We start from the raw sequence: 12,206 nt of genomic DNA on the forward strand, positions 1-12,206 counted from the left end.
TCCTCGCACTTTGGGAAGCCAAGGCGGGTGGATCGTTTGAGGCCGGGAGTTGGAGACCAGCCTGGGCCACATGGCGAAAACTCATCTCTACTAAAAACACAAAAAATTAACAAATCGTGGTGGCACACTTCTGTAGCCCCAGCTACTCGGGAGGCCAAGGCGGGAGGACTGCCTGAGTCCGGGAGGTGAGCATGCAGTGGGCCATGATCGCGCCACTGCACCACTCCAGCCTGGGTGACACGGTGAAACTAAAAAAAAAAAAAACCAGTGGGAATGGGAAATGTAGACTAAACCATTCAACAAACATTTTTTGAGACCCTAACGTGTGCAAGGTTCTGAGTCAGGCTTTGAGGACATCAAGGGGAATGAAATAAGCCTAGTGGAGCTTACAGTCTAGGAAGAGCTGGTGAGATAGTGCTGGCAACTGTCAGTCTTCAGACAGTTACATCTCGTCTTCATCCTCAAGGCTGAGGTAAGACATGGAAATAATGGGGTGTGTTTCCAAACTTGGGAACAAAAGAAAGTTGAATATCAGGACTGTCAAACTCTGAAAATGTCAGACAACTTGTGAGAAATTGTGTCTTTTTCATCACTTAGGAGAGAATAGTGGAAATGTAACTATATCACAAATACTGGATAACCTCACTTCATATTCTGTCTTCGAATCCTGTGAATACTATCTTCCAAATACATCTGGAGTCTAGCCACTTGCTACCACACTGGTTCAAGCCACCACCACCTCTTGTCTGGATTATGGCAGTCTTCTAGACCGTCTCTGTATTCCCACCCTACCCTCTTTCACACTGTTCTAAAAACTCAGTGGCCAGAGTGAACCTGTGAAAAAATCAGATCATGTCACTCTGTTCAAAACCTTCAGTGGCTTCCTTTCCTGTGAAGTCCTTTATGACCTAGCCTCCTGTCACCTCTTTGATCTCATCTCCAACTACTTCCTCCCCCATGGACACACTGGCCTCCTTGATATTCCTCAATTCCAGGCACTATTTCACCTCAAGGCCTTTGCAACTTGGAATCCTCCCCGCATGGAATGTTCTACCCTCAGATATCTGCAGGACTAGCTCCCTTGCTTCCTCGGGACTTAACCCAAATGTCACTTCTGCGTGAGCCCTTCCCTGGCCACTCTATTTAAAATTCTACTTCTTCATATTTCCTATAGGCCTTCTCTGCTTTATTTTTTTACTTAGCACTTAACATTGTCTAATTTATTACATATTTTATTGATTTATCATGACTATTGTCTGTATCCATCCCTAGAATAAAATTTCCACAAGTGCAGTGATTTTTGTTTGTTCACTGCTATATCCCTGCACCAAGAAGAGTGACTGGCACGTAGCAGGTCCTCAGTAAATATTTGTGAATTAATGAATAAGTAGACAATAGAAAGTGTGTGCATTTACAATGATAACTAAAATAATATGGAATTATATCAAATGGACCAATAGATGAAGAACAAATCTGCTTTGGGTTAAAACACTTGCTATAGTAATGAGCAATGAATCTGCTGCACTTGTAAGAGTAGTAATTCTTGCAACATATGTCCTAAGGAAAAAGGCTCTAAATGAACCATGCTGTTGGCTTCCTTATATACCCAGAATTCTGAGAGCTGTTTTCCAAGTTTGCTATAAATGCATCTATACCTCTACAAATTTCTAGTTTTTAAACTACAGTTTAAGAGCAGTTTAAGAACTATTTCTCGAAAAAGTCTGTCACTGTAGTTTAAGAGCTATTTCTCAAAAAAGAAAGCCTCCTAAAAGATGTTACCAAGTCATATGTTCAGTGTCTGTGCAGTTTACTCTGAATGCTTTTACTAAAGTATGTTTAATCATATTGCCTATTTTCATTATATTTTAAGTAACCAAGATATAGATTATCTTCCTGATTCCACAGGTATTTATTGATATAGAAGACACTGGGCCTGGTGTTTGTGGAGTACATAACAAAACATGATACTTATCCTCAAGGCAAGTCCTGACTAGTAGGGAAGATTTTCTATAAAATACATGCATGTGTGTATATATATGTACATGCATACATACATATAAAAATTAGAAAATGATGTGCATTCTAATGTCAACATGTCATTAAAATTAAGAATTCCAAAAATAAACAAATTTGATGCCTCTGTAGTTAGCCTACCTGAAATATTATTTCATTCTTTACTTTTATAATTATTTTTATGTTCACCCTACCAATATTTTCCTGTGGACCATTTTTAAATTTCTTTAGTGATAAGTACCATATAAAGGTATTTATCAATATAATCAAAACATTTAAAAAATATATTATCTGTGTATTACTGAAGCACTCTTGCTAACAAATTCATGAATACAAAGAGTTTATCCAATTTCTTATAAAACTTGTACTGTTACCAGCTCCTTTTACTATTCCCATCTATGCAATTATTCACCCTCATCAAGCTTTCTGCATCTGCTTTGTTAATTACTGATTCATGCTATGCCTACTTAGTGTTTCCACTGGGTTCAGCATCTGCAGCTGTCCAGTTGGCTGCTTTTGAGTTAGCATTGTTTTTACATATCCACAAGAACAATGAACAATCTCATCTTTCTGAGAAATTTTCCTTTATACCTGTTTCTACATTAACCATTAATATTGAGACAAGATGATTGACTTAATTATGTTACTGCTCCATTTTTAGGGCACTAATTTCAAGATCAAGTTAGGAATTTATTAAAACTGCTTTTGTTTTTATTTTTATTTATTTATTTTTTCTTTTGAGACAGAGTTTCGCTCTTTTTTTTACTCAGGCTAGAGTGCAGTGGCGTGATCCCGGCTCACTGCAAACTCTGCCTCCTGGGTTCAAGTGATTCTCCTGCCTCAGCCTCCCGAGCAGCTGGGATTACAGGCGTGTGCCACCATGCCCAACTAATTTTGTATTTTTAGTAGAGACAGGGTTTCACCATGTTGGCCAGGCTGGTCTCAAACTCCTGACCTCAGGTGATCTGCCCGCCTCAGCCTCACAAAGTGCTAGGATCATAGGCATGAGTCACTGTCCCTGGCCATTAAAACTGATTTTAATAATTTATGTTTACCTTTAAGGATGCCCTTCACCCTTTTTAAAGTTTTATTAAACTTAAATTTTTCAATAATAACCAAAAATGCCACTGCAGTTGTCTTACTGAGATATACTCACTTTCCTTTTATTGTCATCTTTATGTATTCTAGAAGCATTGTATTGTGGATCATTTTGATTAATGAATATCTGTAAGGATGATTTCCATTTAATTTTAGATTTAAAATAATAGAAAAATAGATGTTTTGATAGAAATATTATTTTATGTGTGGCAGGATTGTTATGTTATAGGTAAAGAACTTATTTATTTTATTTCATTTTTTGTTTTGGGACAAGGGCTCACTCTGTCACCCAGGTTGGAGTGCAATGGCATGATCATGGTTCATGCCATAATCTTACCTAAGCCTCAGCCTCCCGAGTAGCTGAGACAACAGGCATGTGCCACCAGGCCAGGCGAAATTTTTATATTTTTTTGTAGAGATGGGGTTTTGCCATGTTGCCAGGCTGGTTTTGAACTCCTGGACTAAAGCAATCTGATTGCCTTGGCCTCCCAAAATGCTAGGATTACAGATGTGAGCCACCATGCCCAGTCAATAACTATTTTTTTTTACTTCATCAGTGCATGTTTAATTAACTACTCATGTTTATCTGTATATTCTTTTTACATAGTAGAACAGATGTTGACAAATGTTTATTTACTATTCATAAGTTAGTTGATGGAGTTTTGGTATAAAAAAAGTAAAAAAAGGTAAGTTAAACCATCTGTGTGTAATAAGAGAAGATCATTTTCTTTTTAGAAAACGAGATCAACATCCTGCTTGTTAAAGATTCAGGAGAGGTTTGATCGTTTACCTTGATAGGGCATAAAGGCTAGTAAAGACCAAGAAAGAGGAAGAGAGAGATGGGGTCTGGACAAGGCTGCCAGAAAGTGTTGCTACTGGAAGAAAAGTATATTATTTCACTTGTTTTTCTCAGAGATAGGGTCTCACTCTGTCACCCAGGCTGGAGCGCAGTGGTGCAATCATAACTCCTCAGCTCAAGCGATCCTCCCACCCCGGCCTCCCAAGTAGCTGGGACCACAGGCACTTTTTGTAGAAATGGGATCTTGCTTTGTTGCCCAGGCTGGTCTCAAATTCCTGGCCTCAAGCAATCCTCCCTCTGTAGCCTCTCAAAGTGCTGGGATTACAGGTGTCAGCCACCACACCCGGCCTGTAATACTTCACTTTCTATAGCAGAAGTTCAGTTTTTTGAGAGCATATCATGCTTGCAACTGAAAAAAAGTTTATTAAAAAGAGGTTTTTATCTTATTAACAAAAAATGAATTAGCACACTATATTTACTTACTTGTAAGTTTCAGATGAGAAACTTAAAAAATGGGGAGGGAAGCTTCTGCAGCCTACCATTATAAAAGAATAGAGCAACTCTAGCTGCAATACCTCAGACGCTGATAAGCAGTACCAGAAGCCTTAGGGCAAACTGTAAACAATGTTTCTCAATTCGTAAAAGAGGAGAAAAAAAAAAAGAAATCTAGGAAATAGTTGGTAGAATTGGTTTTTCCTTGGCTTTTAAAAAAATTTCATTTGGGAGGCCGAGACGGGTGGATCACGAGGTCAGGAGATCAAGACCATCCTGGCTAACACGGTGAAACTCCGTCTCTACTAAAAACACAAAAAAATTAGCCGGGCGTGTTGGCGGGCGCCTGTAGTTCCAGCTATTCGGGAGGCTGAGGGAGGAGAATGGCATGAACCCAGGAGGCGGAGCTTACAGTGAGCGGAGATCGCACCACTGCACTCCAGCCTGGGCGACGGAGTGAGACTCTGCCTCAATAAAAAAAAAAAAAGTCAGCACAGTTTGAATGCTTTCAGGATGTCTATATCAAGAGAATGGAATGTTTTGCAGCATGTCTATATTCAGGAGAATGAAAAGCATTAAGTGGAAGCCAAATAAAAGAATGCTTTGTGAAACGCCTCTGCCTTTTCACCTCAATGAAAACAGAACAGCACAAAAACCCTGGGGAACACTGTGATTTTATATGTGTGTAAATGGTGTTTTTGATGTTTGTTGGAAATGATTAAGGGAGGAAGGATATTTTTTAATCAGCCAAAAAGATACTGCTTTTAATTATATTTTGGAGAAACCAAGATGTGCATTAACTTAACTCCTTCCAGATATTTAAGTTCCTATTATATACAAGGTAAAAAGATGATGAAAAAGATATGAAACCTACCTTCAAAGAACTTACTCATGGTATGTATATACATATGTAAAAATGATGGCTGGGCCTGGTGGCTCACGCCTGTAATCCCAACACTGTGGGCGGCCAAGGCGGGCAGATCACCTGAGGTCAGGAGTTCAAGACCATCCTGGCCAACATGATGAAACCCTGTCTGTACTAAAAATTCAAAAATTAGCCGGGTGTAGTGGTGCATGCCTGTAGTCCCAGCTGCTCAGGAGGCTGAGGCAGGAGGATCACTTGAATCCCAGGAGTGGAGGTTGCAGTGAGCCAAGATGGTGCCACTGCACTCCAGCCTGGGCAACAGAGCAAGACTTCATCTCAAAAAAAAAAGCAATAAAAATTATGTACATGCATCAATCAGTCCTTTAGCATATATGACAGGGATGCTAGGGTAAGTAAATCAGAGTACCAGTTCTCATAGAACTTATACTGGGAGAAAAAAGACAACAACCAATTGAACAAAAGATATAATTTCAGATACAGATAGGTGCTACGAAGCATGGCAAATCAGGAAAGTATGCTAGATGGTAGGTAACTTGGAGTGATCAGGAAAGGCCTCTGAGAAAGTACCTTTGAGCTAAGACTTGAAGAACAAATGTCAGCCGCTTGAAGAATAAGAGTCGGAATTTTTAGGGGACAAGCGATCTAGGCAAAGGGAATTGCAAAGCCAAAAGCCCTGAGATAAGAATGATTTGGCATGATCCTGGCCCCACATGAAGGTCAGTATGATTGAAGTCTAGTGAGCTGGGGGAAAGCGGGTAGGAGAAGAGAGGTAGGCAGGGGCCAGGGAAGGGAGTTTTGACTTTATTCTTTATTTTTAAAAAATTTTTTGTAGAGATGGGGGTCTCACTATGTTGCCTAGACTAGTCTGGGACTCTTGGCCTCAAGCAGTCCTCCCACGTCTACCTCCCAAAGTGCCAGTATTACAGGTGTGAGCTACCACACCTAGCCTAATTTCAGTATTATTCCAAGTGCAATCAGAAGCGACTGGAGGATATTTTTTTTCTCTTTTCTGAGATGGAGTCTCACTCTGTTGCCCAGGCTAGAGTGCAGGGGCACGATCTCAGCTCACTGCAACTTCTGCCTCTCGGGTTCAAGTGATTCTCCTGCCTCAGCCTCCCGAGTAGCTGGGACTACAGGTGCCTGCCACAATGCCCAGCTAATTTTTTGTATTTTTTAGTAGAGACAGGGTTTTACCGTGTTAGCCAGGATGGTCTTGATCTCTTGACCTCGTGATCTGCCCGCCTCAGTCTCCCAAAGTGCTGGGATTACAAACATGAGTCACCGTGCCTGGCCATTTTATTTTATGTATATATATTTTTTTGAGACATGGTCTCACTCTGTCACCCAGGCTGAGTATAGTGGTGAGATCATGGCTCACTGCAGCCTCCACCTCCTTGGCTGAAGTGATTGCTCCCACCTCAGACTCCTGAGTAGCTGCGACTACAGGCATGACCCACCACGCATGGCTAATTTTTTTTTTCTTTGTAGAGACAAGGTCTCACTATGTTGCCCAGGCTGGTTTCGAACTCCTGGACTCAAGTGATCCTCCTGCCTTGCCCTCCCAAAGTGGTGGGATTATAGGCATGAGCTACTGCACCTGGCCCACTGGAGGATTTTAAACAGTGCAGTGACATGATATGATTTATGTTTATAAAAGCTTGCCTTGGCATCTCTGAGGACAATGAATAAGAAGTTGAGAGTAGAAGCAGGGAGACCAAGTTGAGAGTAGAAGCAGGGAAACCAAATAAGACCCTCTTGCAGTGGGCCAAGTGAGAGAGTGGTGATGGCTCTGAGTGGAAAGGGAGGTGTGGAGAGGAAGAGGAGTAGAAGACTCAGGATATGTTCTAGAGGCAGAGTTGATCAGCAGGCTAGTGTGTGAATGGAGTAGGAAGAGTGGAAGGAGGAATTAAACATGACTCCTAGGATTTTGGCTTGAACAACTGAGTGGATAGTTGAAATGGAAAAGACAGGAGAACAGGTTTAGTGGGGAAATTCTATTTTGGATATGTCATGTTTAATACGCCAGTTGATATCTAAGCTGAGATCTCTTTTTGGGAGAGGGTCTTGCTCTGTCACCCAGGTTGGAGGGCAGTGGCTCAAACATGGCTCAACCTCCTGCCTCAGCTTCCTGTGTAGCTGGGACCACAGGCATGTCAAGGACATCCTGCTAATTTTTTGGTATTTTTTAGATACGGGGTCTCACTTTGTTGCCCAGGCTGGTCTCAAACTCCTCTGCTCAAGCAATCCTTCCATCTTGGCCTCCCTAAGTACTGGGATTGTAGGTGTGAGCTGCTGTGCCCAGCCCTCTAAGCCAAGATTTCAAATAGGCAGTTGGATTTCAGAGTTCAGATCTCAAGGAAGAGACCAGGCTAGAGAAATAAATTTAGGAGCCATTACTACATGGATGGAATATTTTTTTTTGTAAATGGTTTTTATCTTGTTTTTAATGGACATAATAATTGCACATGTTTATGGGGTACAGTATGATGTTTCAGTGCATGTGTACATTGCATAATGGTCAAATTTAAAAATTAATTGTATTGATAGGAAAAGTGTTTGGCTATTTGTATACCTAAATGCTAACAGTGATGAGCTCTGGAATGTGGAACTGCTGGTAATTGTTCCCTTTTTCTTTTAGAGATTTTTGTACTTATTTTTAACAATAAACATATACTAATTTTATAATAAAAATAACATTTCCATTTTGAAAAATTAATTCTAATTGAAAAATATTGTATTAGAGCCACTTTCCAGGGTTTTCTTTTTTCTTGTTTTTTTTTTGTTTTTTTTGAGGTTTTTATTTCATGAAATAGTAAACAAAATTTTAGACGATTATATGAGATATAACATAAAAGATATAACAAATAATTATTTAGATAAATACACTAGAAAAATGCACTTTTAACTGAATCTCACAATTGAAGTCTTTGAAATCCAATATGTAATTCCTGCATATATTAAATATCTTGAACTTTTTTAAGTTGTAAGAACAAGATTCAAAAACCCCTAAGACTTCTTTCTTTTTTCTTTAATTTTTTTTTTTTTATTATACTTTAAGTTCTAGGGTACATGTGCACAACATGCAGGTTTGTTACATAGGTATACATGTACCATGCTGGTTTGCTGCACCCATTAACTCGTCATTTACATTTGGTATTTCTCCTAATGCTATCCCTCCCCCTGCCCCCCCACCCCAGTGTGTGACGTTCCCTGCCCTGTGTCAAAGTGTTCTCATTGTTCAGTTCCCACCTATGAGTGAGAACATGTGGTCTTTGGTTTTCTGTCCTTGGGATAGTTTGCTCAGAATGATAGTTTCTAGCTTCATCCATGTCCCTACAACGAATATGAACTCATCCTTTTTCATGGCTGCATAGTATTCCGTGGTGTATATGTGCCACATTTTCTTAATCCAAGTCTTTGCTATTGTGAATAGTGCCACAATAAACATATGTGTGCATGTGTCTTTATAGTAGCATGATTTATAATCCTTTGGGTATATATACCCAGTAATGGGATGGCTGGGTCAAATGGTATTTCTAGTTCTAGATCCTTGAGGAATCGCCACACTGTCTTCCACAATGGTTGAACTAGTTTACACTCCCATCAACAGTGTAAAAGCATTCCTATTTCTCCACATCCTCTCCAGCACCTGTTGTTTCCTGACTTTTTAATGATCCCCATTCTAACTGGTGTGAGATGCTATCTCATTGTGGTTTTGATTTGCATTTCTCTGATGATCAGTGATGATGAGCATTTTTTCATGTGTTGAAGGCCTTTTCTGCATCTATTGAGATAATCATGTGGTTTTTGTCATTGGTTCTGTTTATGTGATGGATTATGTTTATTGATTTGAATATGTTGAACCAGCCTCGCATCCCAGGGAGGAAGCCAACTTGATCTTGGTGGGTAAGTTTTTTGATGTGCTGCTGGATCTGGTTTGCCACTATTTTATTGAGGATTTTTGCATCAATGTTCATCAGGGATATTGGTCTAAAATTCTCTTTTTTGGTTGTATCTCTGCCAGGCTTTGGTATCAGGATGATGCTGGCCTCATAAAATGAGTTCAGGAGGATTCCCTCTTTTTCTATTGATTGGAATAGTGTCAGAAGGAATGGTACCAGCTCCTCTTTGTACCCTGGTAGAATTTGGCTGTGAATCCATCTGGTCCTGGACTTTTTTTGGTTGGTAGGCTATTAATTATTGCCTCAATTTCAGAGCCTGTTATTGGTCTATTCAGGGGTTCAACTTCTTCCTGGTTTAGTCTTGGGAGGGTGTATGTGTCCAGGAATTTATCCATTTCTTCTAGATTTTCTAGTTTATTTGTGTAGAGGTGTTTATAGTATTCTCTGATGGTAGTTTGTATTTCTGTGGGATCGGTGGTGATATCCCCTTTATCATTTTTTATTTCATCTATTTGATTCTTCTCTCTTTTCTTTGTTACTCTTGCTCACGGTTTATCAATTTTGTTGATCTTTTCAAAAAACCAGCTTCTGGATTCATTGATGTTTTGAAGGTTTTTTGTGTCTCTATCTCTTTCAGTTCTGCTCTGATCGTAGTTATTTCTTGCTTTCTGCTAGCTTTTGAATGTGTTTGCTCTTGCTTCTCTAGTTCTTTTAATTGTGATGTTAGGGTGTCAATTTTAGATCTTTCCTGCTTTCTCTTGTGGGCATTTAGTGCTATAAATTTCCCTCTACACACTGCTTTAAATGTGTCCCAGAGATTGTGGTACATTGTGTCTTTGTTCTCATTGATTTCAAAGAACATCTTTATTTCTGCCTTCATTTCCTTATTTGGCCAGGAGTCATTCAGGAGCAGGTTGTTCAGTTTCCATGTAGTTGAGTGGTTTTGATTGAGTTTCTTAATCCTGAGTTCTAATTTGATTGCAGTGTGGTCTGAGAGACAGTTTGTTGTGATTTCTGTTCTTGTACATTTGCTGAGGAGTGCTTTACTTCCAACTATGTGGTCAGTTTTGGAATAAGTGCAATGTGGTGCTGAGAAGAATGTATATTCTGTTGATTTGGGGTGGAGAGTTCTATAAATGTCTATTAGGTCTGTTTGGTGCAGAGCAGAGTTCAAGTCCTGGATATCCTTGTTAACCTTCTGTCTCGTTGATCTGTCTAATATTGACAGTGGGGTGTTAAAGTCTCCCATTATTATTGTGCGGGAGTCTAAGTCTCTTTGTAGGTCTCTAAGGACTTGCTTTATGAATCTGGGTGGTCCTGTATCGGGTGCATATATGTTTAGGATAGTTAGCTCTTCTTGTTGAATTGATCACTTTACCATTATGTAATGGCCTTCTTTGTCTATTTTGATCTTTGTTGGTTTAAAGTCTGTTTTATCAGAGACTAGGATTGCAACCCCTGCTTTTTTTTTTTTTTTTTTTTTTGCTTTCCATTTGCTTGGTAGATCTTCTTCCATTCCTTTATTTTGAGCCTATGTTTGTCTCTGCTTGTGAGATGGGTCTCCTGAATACAGCACATGGGTGGGGCTTGACTCTGTATCAAATTTGCCAGTCTGTGTCTTTTAATTGGGACATTTAGCCCATTTACATTTAAGGCTAATATTGTTATGTGTGAATTTGATCCTGTCATTATGATGTTAGCTGGTTATTTTGCCCATTAGTTGATGCAGTTTCTTCCTAGCATCAGTGGTCTTTACAATTTGGCATGTTTTTGCAGTGGTACCAGTTGTTCCTTTCCATGTTTAGTGCTTCCTTCAAGAGCTCTTGTAAGGCAGGCTTGGTGGTGACAAAATTTCTCAGCATTTGTTTGTCTATAAAGGATTTTATTTCTCCTTCACTTATGAAGCTTAGTTTGGCTAAATATGAAATTCTGGGTTGAAAATTCTTTTAAGAATGTTGAATATTGACCACCACTCTCTTCTGGCTTGTAGAGTTTCTGCCAAGAGATCTGCTGTTATTCTGATGGGCTTCCCTTTGTGGGTAACCCGACCTTTTGCTCTGGCTGCCCTTAACATTTTTTCCTTCATTTCGACCTTGGTGAATCTGACAATTATGTGTCTTGGGGTTGTTCTTCTCAAGGAATATCTTTGTGGTGTTCTCTGTTTTTCCTGAATTTGAATGTTGGCCTGCCTTGCTAGGTTGGGGAAGTTCTCCTGGATAATATCCTGGAGAGTGTTTTCCAGCTTGGTTCCATTCTCCCCATCACTTTCAGGTACACCAATCAAACATAGATATGGTCTTTTCACATAGTCCCATATTTCTTGGAGGATTTGTTCATTTCTTTTTAGTCTTTTTTCTCTAAACTTCTCTTCTCGCTTCATTTCATTCATTTGATCTTCAATCACTGATACCCTTTCTTCCACTTGATTGAATCAGCTATTGAAGCTTGTGCATGCATCATGTAGTTCTTGTGCCATGGTTTTCAGCTCCATCAGGTCATTTAAGGTCTTCTCTGCACTGTTTATTCTAGTTAGCCATTCATCTAATCTTTTTTCAAGGGTTTTAGCTTCCTTGCAATGGGTTTGAACATCCTCCTTTAGCTCGGAGAAGTTTGTTATTACCGACCTTCTGAAGCCTACTTCTGTCAGCTCATCAAAGTCATTCTCTGTCCAGCTTTGTTCCGTTGCTGGCAAGGAGCTGCAATCCTTTGGAGGAGAAGAGGCTCTCTAGTTTTTAGAATTTTCAGCTTTTCTGCTCTGGTTTCTCCCCATCTTTGTGGTTTTATCTACCTTTAGTCTTTGATCATGGTGACCTACACATGGGGTTTTGGTGTGGATGTCCTTTTTGTTGATGTTGATGCTATTCCTTTCTGTTTGTTAGCTTTCCTTCTAACAGTCAGGTCCCTCAGCTGCAGGTCTGTTGGAGTTTGCTGGAGGTCCACTCCAGACCCTGTTTGTCTGGGTATCACCAGCTGAGGCTGCAGAACAGCAAATATTGCAGAACAGCAAATATTGCTC

At 39.8% G+C, this 12,206-nt stretch overlaps 1 protein-coding gene across 2 annotated transcripts in view; it reads right to left on the bottom strand.

Annotated features, from left to right (window-relative positions):
* KIAA0895 (KIAA0895 ortholog) overlaps positions 1-12,206 on the bottom strand; it is a 66,444-nt gene that overhangs the window by 42,891 nt on the left and 11,347 nt on the right. The window lies entirely within an intron of this gene.

Source organism: Trachypithecus francoisi, unplaced genomic scaffold (genome assembly GCF_009764315.1).
Source record: "Trachypithecus francoisi isolate TF-2019V2 unplaced genomic scaffold, Tfra_2.0 Lachesis_group4, whole genome shotgun sequence".
In the NCBI taxonomy this organism is placed as follows: Eukaryota; Metazoa; Chordata; class Mammalia; order Primates; family Cercopithecidae; genus Trachypithecus; species Trachypithecus francoisi.